This window comes from Pantherophis guttatus, chromosome 6 (assembly GCF_059756535.1).
Source record: "Pantherophis guttatus breed Tessera chromosome 6, ASM5975653v1, whole genome shotgun sequence".
Taxonomy (NCBI): Eukaryota; Metazoa; Chordata; class Lepidosauria; order Squamata; family Colubridae; genus Pantherophis; species Pantherophis guttatus.
The window spans coordinates 56,585,734-56,599,117 of NC_142068.1; the positions used below are offsets into that span (position 1 = coordinate 56,585,734).

Sequence of the window (13,384 nt, forward strand, 5' to 3'; positions counted from 1 at the left end):
CTCAACCTGATGTTCCCAGTGGTTTTTGCTGTACTCAAATCCAAACTTCTGGCACAATTTCCAGTGAATGATTTTAGCAACATGATCATGGCGTTGTAGGTAGTCAGTTTGTGAAATTTTGCTGCACCCACTGATCAGGTGGTCAACTGTCTCCTCTTTTTCATTGCAGAGGCGGCATTTGCTGTTGGTGGTAACATGTTGAATTTTTGCCTTCATACAGTTTGTGGCTAGGGCTTGTTCTTGAGCTGCCAAAATAAAGCTTTCTGTTTCTTTTTTCAGTACTCCTGATCTTAACCAGTTCCAAGTTAGTTTCTGGTCAGCTTTGCCTTCAATACTTTTCAAGTATTGGCCATGCAGAGCTTTGTGTTTCCAATTTTCAGCTCGCTGCTCAATTACTTCTTTCTTATATTCTGCTTTTGTTTTAGTTGTCTTTAAAAGGCCTCCTTTATTTACTTCCTTAATCATTGGTTCTTCACTTTTCTGGATGTAACCATTCAAGCTGCATTTTTCTTCTTCCACAGTCTGCTTTACTTGTAGGAGTCCTCGACCACCCTCTGCTCTTGGTAAATATAATCGGTCAACATCACTTTTAGGGTGCAAGGCATGATTCATTGTCATAAGCTTCCTTGTTTTTCTGTCCAAATTGTCTAACTCCATCTGGGTCCAGTCAATTATTCCTGCAGAGTATCTAATCACAGGTATAGCCCAGGTATTTATGGCTTTTATGATGTTTCCTCCACTTAATTTGGACATTAATATCTTACGAATCCGTCGAATGTACTTGGCTGAAGTTAATTCCTTGACTTTATTATGCATTAAGTCAGAGGCTTCTAAAATCCCCAAGTACTTGTAGCCTTCTTCTGATTTTACTGCCTTTATCATTTCTTCATTCTCTAGTTCTATTCCATCCTCTTCTATGATCTTGCCTGCTTTGGTTGCTATTGTTGCATATTTGTCAATTCCAAACTGCATACCAATGTCTTGGCTGAATTCTTTTGTGTTTTCAATTAATAAATTCAGTTCAGCTTTTGTTTTACCAAACAGCTTCAAATCATCCATGTACATCAAGTGCGAGATTTTCAGTCCTTTCTTTGCAAGTTCGTATCCACAGTTCATCTTCTTCAAAATGATTGTCAGTGGTAGCATTGAGAGTATAAAAAGTAGGGGTGAAAGGGAATCGCCCTGGAAAATGCCTCGTTTAATTTCAACTTCACCCAGTTCTTCTTCATTAGCCATAAGTTTTGTTTTCCAGAGGTTCATTGAAGATTCCATGAATTTTTGTATGTTGCTGCTGATGCCTAATATTTCCAGGCATTTCTTGATCCAGCTATGGGGAACTGAATCAAATGCTTTCTTATAGTCTATCCAAGCCATGAACAGGTTGGTTCGTCTTTTCTTTGAGTTCTTTAGGATTAGCTTGTCGATCAGCAATTGATCTTTTGTTCCTCTTGAGTTTTTGCAGCATCCTTTCTGTTCTACAGGAAGCAAGTTATTTCTTTCCAGGTATCCATAGATTTGGTTTGCAATGATACCAGTAAGAAGCTTGTATGTTGTTGGCAAGCAGGTAATTGGCCTATAGTTTCCAGGGTCCTTTCCTTTTTCTTTATCTTTTTGGATCAAAAATGTCCTTCCAGTTGTCATCCATCCATCATTTTCAGGTGTTTTTAGGATCTGGTTCATCTGGGTTGCCAATCTTTTGTGCAGACTTGTAAGTGCCTTTAACCAGAAGCCATGCAGCTCATCCGGTCCAGGTGCACTCCAGTTCTTCACTTTTCTTGACTGTCTTTGCACCATTGCTTTTGTTATTTTCACGTCTTCCATTTTATGCATTTTAATAGAGTCCTCAACCTGTTTGATCCATTTTGCATTTCTGTTGTGCTTCTTGTTGTTTTCCCACAAATTCTTCCAGAATTTTAGAGCTTTCTCTTTATCAGGCTTTTCATTTGTTGTTACTCCATTTCCATTTTCTAAATTCTTATAAAACTGGTGCTGATTTGCTCTGAACTGTGAGTTTTCCTTGAACTGAGTTACTCAGTTTTCATACCTTTTAATCTTTTCAGCGATGGCAACAACCCTCTGCTTCAGCTCTTCAATTACTGTTGCAATCTCCTTATTCCTTAGATCGTATCTTGCTTCCAGGCTGCTTTTGACCTGCTTGTTCTTTAGCTGACCTTGCCTTAGGTTCTTCAAGTTGCTCAAATCTCCACGTACTTTTTTGATCTTCAATTCTAACCGAATTTTCCACTTAGGCTTCCCCTTCTTGCCTCTTTGGTTCTTTTGTATTTTCAACCCCAGTTCTTTGGTGGTTATGACAGCTGCTGCATACATCAGTTGGTTAGTTTCGGCTAACCAATAATAATTATTATTATTATTATTATTATTATTATTATTATTATTATTATTATTATTATTCTACGTATTGGCCATAGTAAGATGGCGATCGATTTGGAAAGACCTTAGCAATTAGCCTGTCCTATATGACTGATGTATTCATGCCCTTTAAATCCTTAGAAGTTGTAATGATATGATTGGCACTTCTAGCAATGTTTTAATTCATGATGGTCCTATATATGCAATTTCATGAATTTATATGAATTTCATACTTTATTTTACATGTTGCTCTGAGTTTACAAAGCTAGGAATTGTGCACTGCAGAGAATTAATTCTGATTGGAACAGCTTGTAAACCTTGCAAATGAAAGAATCAAATAAAATCAATCCCTGTTAGGAAAGGAAAGAGAGAATTTGGAGCCCTTTATCAGCCAAATAACCTGCCTTTATCAACCATCCAAAGCCACATTCAATTATACTTGTTTCCCACTCGGGTTTTCTTACCATTTCATCTGGCTGATAAGATTCATCTGATATCCTGAGCATAATCCTTGTTTAAAAGGTGATTACTCTTTCACCACACAGAGGTTGCTTGTCACCTTGTGCTCTTATTAAAAACAGAATTTTACAGCAGCTTTGTGGAATGTATCCACACACTGTGAATGTCTTTTGATCATGGCTGGGAATTTGATAGTAAGCCAGGGACTGTTTCTTACTGAAAAAAATAAGCCATTTACACTCATCATGAGCTAGACTCTACTAATGTTCTGAAACAGATTTTGCAACAACTGAGAAATAAGATATTTCCCCAGTGGCATGGTGTAATTTCTACCCCGCTTCCATGCACCAAAATGGTGGGTTGATTATAATTACAGCAAAGCAAATGCTGTTTCATTAATTGTAGCACTTTTGATCTATATCAGGGGTTGAATTTCATGTGCTTCTTTCATCATCTATAGTCCATAATTGGTTTAACAATTTCTGATCTCTCTGCCTGCCTTTCATTTACACTGTCTAATGCAGTGTTCTGACCTTCCATCTCTTCACCTACATAGCACAGCTCTTCACTTTTCATTAAATATCTGGATTTTTTTTAAGGCCATGTGCAATGAAATGCATTTCATTTTACTAACTCTTTGTTGATTAACATAAAGCATAGGCAGGCCACCGTAACTTAGAGTATCTATTGTACTATGCTCTAGAAGAGCATTCCTTTCTCGATGTGCATCAGCCTTTATCCATCTGCTACCTGTTTAGCATTATGGACTTCAACCACAATTCCCTTTTTATCATGTTCAGCAAATGCAACATGGCCAATGAATACAGGTGAAATTGGGGCAATGGACTGCAGCACTTATCTCCATCTTCTCTCCATGCACTTTTTAATTCAGTGCCTGATTGTGATGTCTGCTTGCAGTAAGAATACCTCTGATACCATGCTATGACTGATCAAGTCTGATCATGACCCTCTCTTTCTCGATCCCATAGCAAACTAAATCTATGACTGCAAAAAAAAGGAAGGAGATTGTTTCCAGATCTAGTTTGAGGAAGCTAGTTATGAAAACAAGATATGCTGCAATGGACTAAATCTTTCCCTCATTCATTCATCCTGGCGGCCCATGGGCTGGATCCATCATGTTCAGGCCACGCCCACCCCAGTTCTGTGAAGGGAAAAAAGTCATGAAACATCACATGAAGGCAACATGATGCCGCGAGTTTGACACCCATGAGTTATGCTATACACTTTTTTTAGATTTCATTTGCCTTTGGTAATTAGTAGTATGCCACAAGGAAGAAATCAACTCTACCAGTGATATATAAACTCAAATGATCTTTTAAATCCCTTGGCCCACTTGCCAAGAATCCCCAAGTAAAACTGTACCTTCAAAAGTGCAATTTGGGGAACGAGCTTTTCTAGAAATGAGAAGAAAACTATCACTGATGATGTCACTTAGTTGGGTAATGAAACATCGGCAAATGTGTAAACCCAGAGCACATCGAGAATTCCACCGAAAAAATTCAGAGAGGAAAAAGCTAGTCAGATTAATTAGAAATATAGGATAGAGTATAATGAATCTTAATTCAGAAATTATCAAAAAATGTAGCCTCCATAAATGTCCTTTTAAATGGGTATTTTGTCTCCTGGTTTCTTTTATGTTTTAAATTACCCAATTAGACAATTGGCAAATGCTACAGGGTGAAGATGAGCTTAGAAGATCCCCACATACAGAAATGTAGACTTTCCCCATATCATGTCCTTTCCTAGTAAATCTCTGTGTAGGAATACAAATCAGGCATTGAGATCTAGTACCAGTGAAGAACTTTGGTGCAAAGTATGAGGACGAAAATAATATGAAATCACAAAACTGATAAGCAATTGTTGGATTTATTATTACTACAATGGCAATAGATGTTTAAGTCAAATCATATAAAATCAATTTTAGAAATGGTACTCATCTGGTATTTCCAATCAAGTAGAAACTCACCTTCTAGTAGTTTTGGTTTCCTGCTGTCAGACGTATTAAACTGCACCATCGCCTCAGTGCTATTTTAACTTTTCTTATTCTTTCTTCTGCTCATGCGTGACACAGGGTCATCACTAACATCTAAAAACAATCAGACAAAACACAACTTTAACTTCTCAGTCTTGCCACCCAGAAGGGAAAATGTTATGATTTGTTATTGTTAATACTCTGTTAAGTGCTATTTATAATTTTCAATACGACAGGGCAGTATTTCCTTACTGTATCTCTAAGCTTTTATCAAGACAGTTGGATTGGATAACTGTAGTTTGATGCATTTCTTTCTCAAAAACAGCTGCCAAGCAGACAAAAAGACATTATGTTCACGGTGCAACAAATTAAATATGCATCTTAGTGTGGTAGAAATGAGCAATATAAGGTAACTGCATTAGAAGTCAATGGCACTTTATTCACATTTTCTGTTCTTTCCCCTCCCCAGTCCTCTTCAACATCATTTCTATTGTAAAAGCTTCTTCACTGACAAACAGTGAGCTACCTGCAGAGATTCAGCTTCTTTTGTCCTCTTCTAAAAAACCCATGGGAAGCTGCCTACATTAGTTCTCTCCTCCTGTATATTCCCATTTTGAACAATACCACTCGATGAATGAGAAGTTAAAACATACAAGCAGCATCCCAGCCCCTGTAGTCTTCTTTCTCTGTAAGTGGAAAGCAGCCTCCATTAAAATAACACCTAAAACATTTAATAACTGATTGGTGTGGAGCCTTTACCTCCATCTTTCGCTTTTAGCTCTATTGGTGGCCAACCTGTTTTTTGCTCTTAGCTAACTGTATTGATCTAGAAATTTACTAGAATGTGATTATTATTATGGCCACCTTCTATCAGCTTCCCCAATAATTCTATTTTCAATTACTGAACAGAAGAAGACCCTTTGTTAGTAATTAAACAAGATAAGTAAAATATTCCAGCCATTAAATACTATTGTTCTAGGTCAGGGGTGTCAAACTCAAGGCCTTTGGCCCGCATCCGGCCTAGGCGTGCTTAGATCTGGCCTGTGGAGCCGGTCTGGAAATAGCAAAGGACTGGCCCGCGGTGCTTCTGCTAGCAAAAATGGGGCGCGGGCAGGGCAGGGCATGTGTGCCCCCCTCAACCACTTTTGGGCTCCGGAGTGTTCCAGGAGGCCTTCCAGGCCCAAGAAGGTTATAAAAGGGAGGGAAGATAAAATATTTTACCTTTCAGGCTTGCAGGATTCTGCTACTAGCCTATGTCAATAATTTATAGTTCTAGACTTCCTATGGAGTCAGTTTCTTGATCTTTCTCTCATAAGGTGATCAAGTAAATCAAGTAAGTATTAAAAAAACAAAATTGCAGAAATGTACACCTCCCTATTTTTATAAGTTTATAAAACCATGTCTGCGGGGGTGTGGTTCCGTGTCACGCCCACCATGGCCACACCCACCATGGCCACACCCATCCCACCGACTCCACCTGACCCTCCAAGGTCAAACCCAATCCTGATGTGGCCCTCAATGAAATTCAGTTTGACACCCCTGTTCTAGGTCATGTGAGTGGCAGAGACGGGTATGGAATGGAGGACTCAGCAACATTTCAAATCACTATCCAGGTGCCTTCGCCGTAGGGGTGTATTTGTTATTTTTTTCTGGATTTTTTTTTTCAACTCCAGCTGGATCTGGCTCATTTACAAATTTGCTCTTTCTTTTGCTAGCTTCTCCCCCTACATCAGCTGTTCTGTTCATTTTTCAGAGACTTATCCTGCTGGCCTTCAAAAATTTAGATAATTTTTTGTCCCCAATTCGGATCTGAGAATAGTGCTGAAACCGATGAAGAACACCAGAGACGCAGTGCAGGTTTAGTTTCCTTTGATTGAAGCGCTCCAAGAAAAGGGGTCCCGGCTAGAAAATGCCAAGGAATCCCGAATAATAGAATTAAGGAAAGCTTTATATATTTTCACTAAAACGGATGGCGGGATAAGGCAGGATACATAAAATAAATAATCTAATAAACATTTTAGTATTGATCTGACAATTGTCCTATTAGTCTCTAGCCATCCCTATTTCTAAGCCTTGGTTAATGAATATTCCAGAAGTTATCTAATACACATTCTATTTGCTCCAAGCCCATCCCTATTCCTAACTTCTAGCTGAGGTATGCAGGATGTCTTTGTTACTGTTATAGTCCTCTAACCACACTTGCATACTCTCTGTGAATAAACATTCTTTATTCTTTCCAGACAGACTCCACAATTAGAAGACATTCCAGTTTTCTTTCAAGTGCATGCCATAGCTTTCATTTTAGCAGATAGCCCATCAACTTCTTTCCAATATTCATTCAGGATTTTTTGGATTAGTATCCTATTTGAAGACTTTTTACATAATTTCTTTATAACAGTCTATCAGTTGGAAATATAAAAAGTTGTGATTCTAAAGCAGGGGTGTCAAACTCATGTCATCACAGCAGTGTCACGTGACGTATCGTGACTTTTTTCCTCTTCATTAAACAGGGCATGGCTGTGGCCAGCACGTGAGGCATCTGGCCAGTGGGCCATGAGTTTGGCACCCCTGTTCTAAAGAAATGTAGATAGGGGCAATCATGACATTATGTACTGGAACAACATGGAGGACTTAGAGTAAGGTGACCAGACTTTAACATTGGTAAAGCGGGACACTATTGTGGGCGTGGCTTATTTTGTGGGCATGACGTGAGGTCATGTGACTGGGTGGGTGTGGCTAGCTGGTCATGTGACCGGGTGGCCATGGCTATGTGTATAGGGACTACTCAGAGGGCTGAAAAAAGTCATTTCTGACAGGTCCTTGCACTTTTGACTGGTCCTCACACTTATGTCCATCCTCACATTTATGCCCGTGCAGCATTCTTAACAACCATGTCACTCATTTCACAACTGCTTCTCTTAACCATGGTAATAAGATAGGGCAAAAAACGTAAAATGTGAGGACAGTCGTAAGTTTGAGGACTGGTCCATATGCATTAAAGGATACAGCAATAGAGAGGGATGAAGGAAGGGAAGGGAAATTAGAGTAGGAGTGAGGGTAAGAGAGGGAGGAAGAGAGGAGGAGAAGGAGAAAGGAGGAGGAAGTAGGGAGGAGAAGAAGAGGGTGGGGGAAGAAAAAGTAAGAAGGAAAGAAAAGAGAGAGGTGGTAGGTTTGAGGAGAAAGATTGCTGTACAATAAAAAAGATGAAAGGGAAGAAAGCCAACCCCAAACAAATATAAAGATATTAAGATAAAGAATGAATTGTTAAACTTTAAAGAATAAAAGAGAACAAATATGAATAAATAGCAATAATTAGAAACACACATACAAACATACAATGTATTTTCTTTGAACAGAATATTTGGCTGGTTCACAAATTTAAACAGTGTTTAGTCATTTCAATTAAATTTACAATTTCTATATTTCCTTTTTGCCATATTTATTCCTCATCTATTTTTTTAAAAAAACAATATTACCCTTCATCCTCATCTCTAATCTTAATCAAATTCAATTTTTCTCTTCTATTCTATATTATACCCCTTCCCATTGTCATCTATTTTTATATCCATCCTCACATTGGTTAATTATGTAATATTACAGTTGTTTAATATAAATTCAAGATTTTAATATAAATCAATTAGTTATATAACTACCTTTTTTGTTTATTAATCAATATGAACATGAATATTCCAATTATTTCCATGCAATCCAATTTCTTACAAATCAATTAATTATATTTACCAATAATAATAAACCAAATAATTTCCCCCATATATTCCTCCAAACCACAACTTAACCATTTCTGCTTTCAACACAATATACAATTAATAGTATCTCAATTATTACAATTCCCTAGTTAAATAGAGCTTTTTTTCTTTTGTGTTTTAAAATCTTGAACTCTCCTCTTTTGCCCTAAATTTCCCATTGTTTGCAGTTTTGCACCTACCTTTTTTGGTGAGGAAAAAGAAAAAGAAATCTCTCTCTGCCTCATTTTGTCACTTTGCAGCAAAGACCCTGCTTTACTTTTGCTTTCACTTTTTCAGCATAGCTAGGGGAAAAAAATCTGCTCCAGGAACTCTTTGCAGCTAGCAACAGAACAGAGCCCTGCACAAAACAGCTGAAAGCAAATCAGCTGAGAGTGGGGAAGCCAAGCTAATCAACTTGTGCTAATTAACCTATGCGGAAGCTGTAAGGGGCTGTTTTTTCTATTTTTGCAGGCATCGGTCTACTATTTGTTTTCTTTTAACACTGATCAGCTGTAGGGCGGCTCTTTGAAGCCCGGTGGCAAGAGTTTAAACAGTTGTTTTCCTTCTAGCCATCAGCTGGGACTCAGGAGGCAGCCGGGACTCAGGAGGCAGAATGAAAAATCAGGACTTTTTTAAAACACCGCGGGACAAATTGCTAAAAATCGGGACTGTCCCGCCAAAAGCAGGACGTCTGGTCACCTTAACTTAGAGGCATCTTTTTAACCAATTTACATATTTTTATCCTCCTCAGTTTAATTTCACAATAACTACCTGAGGATACTTACAGCATGAAGATAGGCCATAAATGTAGGGAGGAATAGAAAATATTGAAAGGGCAAAAAAATATTTTAGACCATTCTGTTAATGAATAATTTATACACACGTGTTTACAAAACACTCATTATTGAGCAATTTAAAGCATAATGAGAGAGCTTCTTCATGTGAAAATTCAGAATGATACACTACCATTGGAAAATAAAGGGAACATTAAATTAACAGGGCAAGAGAGCTGTTATCAGTGGATTAGTACTGCTGACATTCAGGTCCTCTACCCATATTCAGAAGTTGTCAAAACAGCAAAATCATCTCCCCCCCCCCCCGCTTTTTTTTTTTACCTTATGTTATAAATGCAGGCAAGATCAAGCTCTATAAATGGAGCAGATAATTAGCATAATTAATTTCAGCTATGGCAGAAATATTTGAAACCCAAGAAGAAAATTTTCTCTATAACTCAATGGCTCAAGTTTGTTTCTCTCAACCAGAACACTGAGTTAGCTAAAATGGCCATTTTAGTGATACAGAATTTGTGACGTCTATGCTAAAGATGAACTGAAAACACCACTGGACAAGTTTTCACAAGGTATTTTAACATGCGAAGAGACCGTCTGATGCTTTTTCCTAACTGCTTTTCTCAATGCGGCCTGAAGCATTTCGTCCTGAGAGATGGCAAAGCCTTGATGACACACTAGTTTAGATAACTGTATTCCAATCACATGTTCCATATCGAACACCTTGAGGGAAACTAGACTTCACATGGAAAATCTCATCCACGTCTAAATGGTTGTCTATGCTCACCAACCAAATGTCAGAAAATCCAGCTCAAGAACATGAATGGATTATTCATATTCATATTTCAGCACAATCCTTCAACAGGTGCTTCAAACAAGGCACAGCTACCTAGCCTTTTATGTGATCCTCCTATCCTCAACTGTAGCATTAGGACATTTCACCTATTCGGATTTATTTCCCTGTGGTGTAATTGCCTTTTGTTTAGAACAGGGCTCTACAACCTTAAATACTCAAAGAGCCATTTGGACCTGTTTCCCACAGAAAAGAAAACACCGGGAGCCACAAAACCTGGGTGGGCATGGCCAACTCGATGTCACTCACTTCCACCAGTCACATGACACCCCCCCCCCAAGCCATGCCTACCCAGCTGGTCATTACGCCAGAGAACCAGTCATTTAAAAACACCAGGAACCACAAAATTCTTTTGACATCTCTCTCTCTCCCCCCTCTCTCCCTCTCTCTCTGTATCTCTCTATGTCTCTCTGTTTCCCCCTCTCTCTATATCTCTCTGTCACTGTCCTGGCTGTTCTTCATCCCCAGATATCACCCTTACCTTCTCAGGCCAGGCAAGCAGTGACTGGGAGGGGAGGGCAAGGAGCGGGGCCAGTCAGCGGTGGGATCATTTGACAGGGAGCCACAGCAGAGGGCCCAAAGAACCGCATGCAGCTCTGGAGCCGCAGGTTGCTGACCCCTGGTTTAGAACTACCATTAAACGCAATACCTCCTGAGAGACGTCCCCCTCCTATTTTTCCTCCTCTCATTCCCACACTGATTGTCAGTTATACTCCAAAGGTGCTTTTTCAAGAGGCAACTGGACTTTCTGTTTTTTCTTTGAAGACCTTTCACTTCTCATCCAAGAAGCTTCTTCAGCTCTGACAGTGGGATGATGGGGAATGGAAGGATTTATACTCCTTGCAGACAGCTGGTCATTTGCATTCTTTTAGCAAATCATTAAGGCCACCTGGAGGTTTATCTGTGTCATCAGGGTCACCTGAGTGTGCAAATGGGTTTGGAGCCTTCTTGGAACTGTGGTGTTGTTGACAGGAGATAGATGATGTATCATACCCCTCCCCCTCTGTTGATAGAAGGCTGTTCAATTTTGACATAGATGGCCACTTTGACCCTAACCCTAATGTCTTCAAAGAAAAACCAGAAAGTCCGGTTGCCTCTTGAAAAAGCACCTTTGGGACAACCATCACCTGGATGACTGAGAATCTCCATAGACAATTATAGTTTTTACCTCTCTGGTGGAATTGGTGGCAGTTCCAAGGACACCGGACTTTGTCTTTCCATCAGCAGGCTAACTTCTCAGAAACAAAATAGAACAGTGGTTCTCAACCTGTCGTCTGCAGACCCCCAGGGGTCTGCGAAGGCTTGATGCAGTCTAATGCTTTAAGTCTTGAGTTAAGTCTTGATGGTCCGTGGCCATGGTCTGTGGCCACAAAAGGGGGTCTGTGATGAAGAAAAAGTTGAGAACCAGTGGAGTAGAACATGATCAAATTTCTTGCGAGGAGAGAAGCCTATAAAAGGAAGATCAGTCTATAAATGGTCAGAACTGGCTGGGAACTGTAAAGGGAAAACATCTTTGAGACTGGCCCCAATTCATCCCTATAAAAAGCAGATGATGGCTTAAAATGTTGCCAGCTCCTCCATTCCAACCTCTCTCCTTAATGAACCATTAAGAGGTGGAAGGGATTCTTGGAGTTGTTCTTTGCATGCTTTCCCTAACTCATTTGGGTCAGTATCAAGCAAGTTTCCCATAAGCAGCAAAATAGCCTTTCCTTCTTTCATAAGGTGAACAGATGAATGGTCATGATTATTACTTTAAGCACTTCTATTAGTAATACAGGTTGCCCTCGACTTACGACCACAATTGAGCCCAAAATTTATGTTGTTAAGTAAGACATTTGTTAAGTGAGGGTTGCCCCATTTTACAACCTTTCTTGCCACAGTTGTTAAGTGAATCACTGCAGTTGTTAAATTAGCAACAGGGTTGTCAAATGAATCTGGCTTTCCCATTGACTTTGCTTGTCAAAAGGTTGCAAAAGGGAATCACATAACTTTGGGACACAGCAACGGTCATAAGTATGAACCAGTTGCCAAGCATCTGAATTTTGATCACATGATCCTGGGGATTCTACAAAGGTTGTAACTGTGAAAAAATGATCATAAGTCACTTTTTTATTGATGTTGTATTTAATAGTAATTAAATGAATTGTTTTAAGTTGAGGACTACCTGTACAAATCACTAAGAACCAAGAAACCTATAGTATTTGGAATCAGTGCAGTTTGGAGATAAAGACAGCAAGGAAATACAGCACAAAGTACAGGTAGTCCTCAATTTACAACAGTTCACTTAGTGACCATTCAACGTTACAACAACACTGAAAAAGGTGTCTTATGACCATTTTTCACAGTTACAACCTTTGCAGCATCCCCGTGATTATGTGATCAAAATTCAGATGCTTGGCAATTGGTTCATACTTATGACCATTGCTGTGACCCAGGGTCGCAACTTTCTGACCAGCAAAGTTGATGGGGAAACCGGATTCACTTAACAACTGGGTGACTAACTTATCCACTGCAGCAATTCACTTAACAACTGTGACAAGAAAGATCGTAAGATGGGGCAAAACTCACTTAACAAATGTCTCACTTAGCAACATTAGAAATTAGAAACACTTAGAAATTTTGGGCTCAATTGTCATAAGTCCAGGATTACCTGTAATTGGCACTAATGTCGAGGGTATAACCTGCCTTGCTTGCATAGAGATGGAACCACAATATTGGCAAACCAAAAGGCAAGAATATTTTATATGTTATTAAACATCAGAGGGAACTAAATTCCTGTGGCTCTTAATTAAGAAACCTTGACAAGTGAATCAAAGTATCCAGCATCTAGCACTCACTGCTCATCATTAACTGGCTTTTAAAGAATCATAGAAATAGATAGAGGAGATGTAAATTATTTGCTACAGATCCCAAACTAAAACATATCTGACAAATGCTCTCCTTGGAATCTGTAGAGTCTCAGTCATCCAGATCATGATTGTCCCAAAGGTGCTTTTTCAGGAGGCAATTGGGTTTTCTTGTTTTTTCTTTTGAAGACATTTCGCTTCCTATCCAAAAACCTTCTTCAGCTCTCATAGGATAGTGGGGAATAGAAAAATTTATATTCCAGAAGATTTCCAGAAGAAAAAAAAATTGCAGACTACAGGAACCAGAAGCACTGCTTAGGTGATCCTGA

At 39.1% G+C, this 13,384-nt stretch overlaps 1 long non-coding RNA gene across 1 annotated transcript in view; it reads right to left on the bottom strand.

Annotated features, from left to right (window-relative positions):
* Nucleotides 1-11,471, bottom strand: part of LOC132709399 (uncharacterized) — a 56,086-nt gene extending 44,615 nt beyond the window's left edge. The window contains exons 1-2 of the long non-coding RNA XR_015728513.1: nt 11,378-11,471; nt 4,817-4,936 (exon numbers count right to left, since the gene is read on the bottom strand). This is a non-coding gene — a long non-coding RNA (uncharacterized LOC132709399). The remainder of the gene's footprint in view (nt 1-4,816; nt 4,937-11,377) is intronic.
* Nucleotides 11,472-13,384: the final 1,913 nt, after the last annotated feature.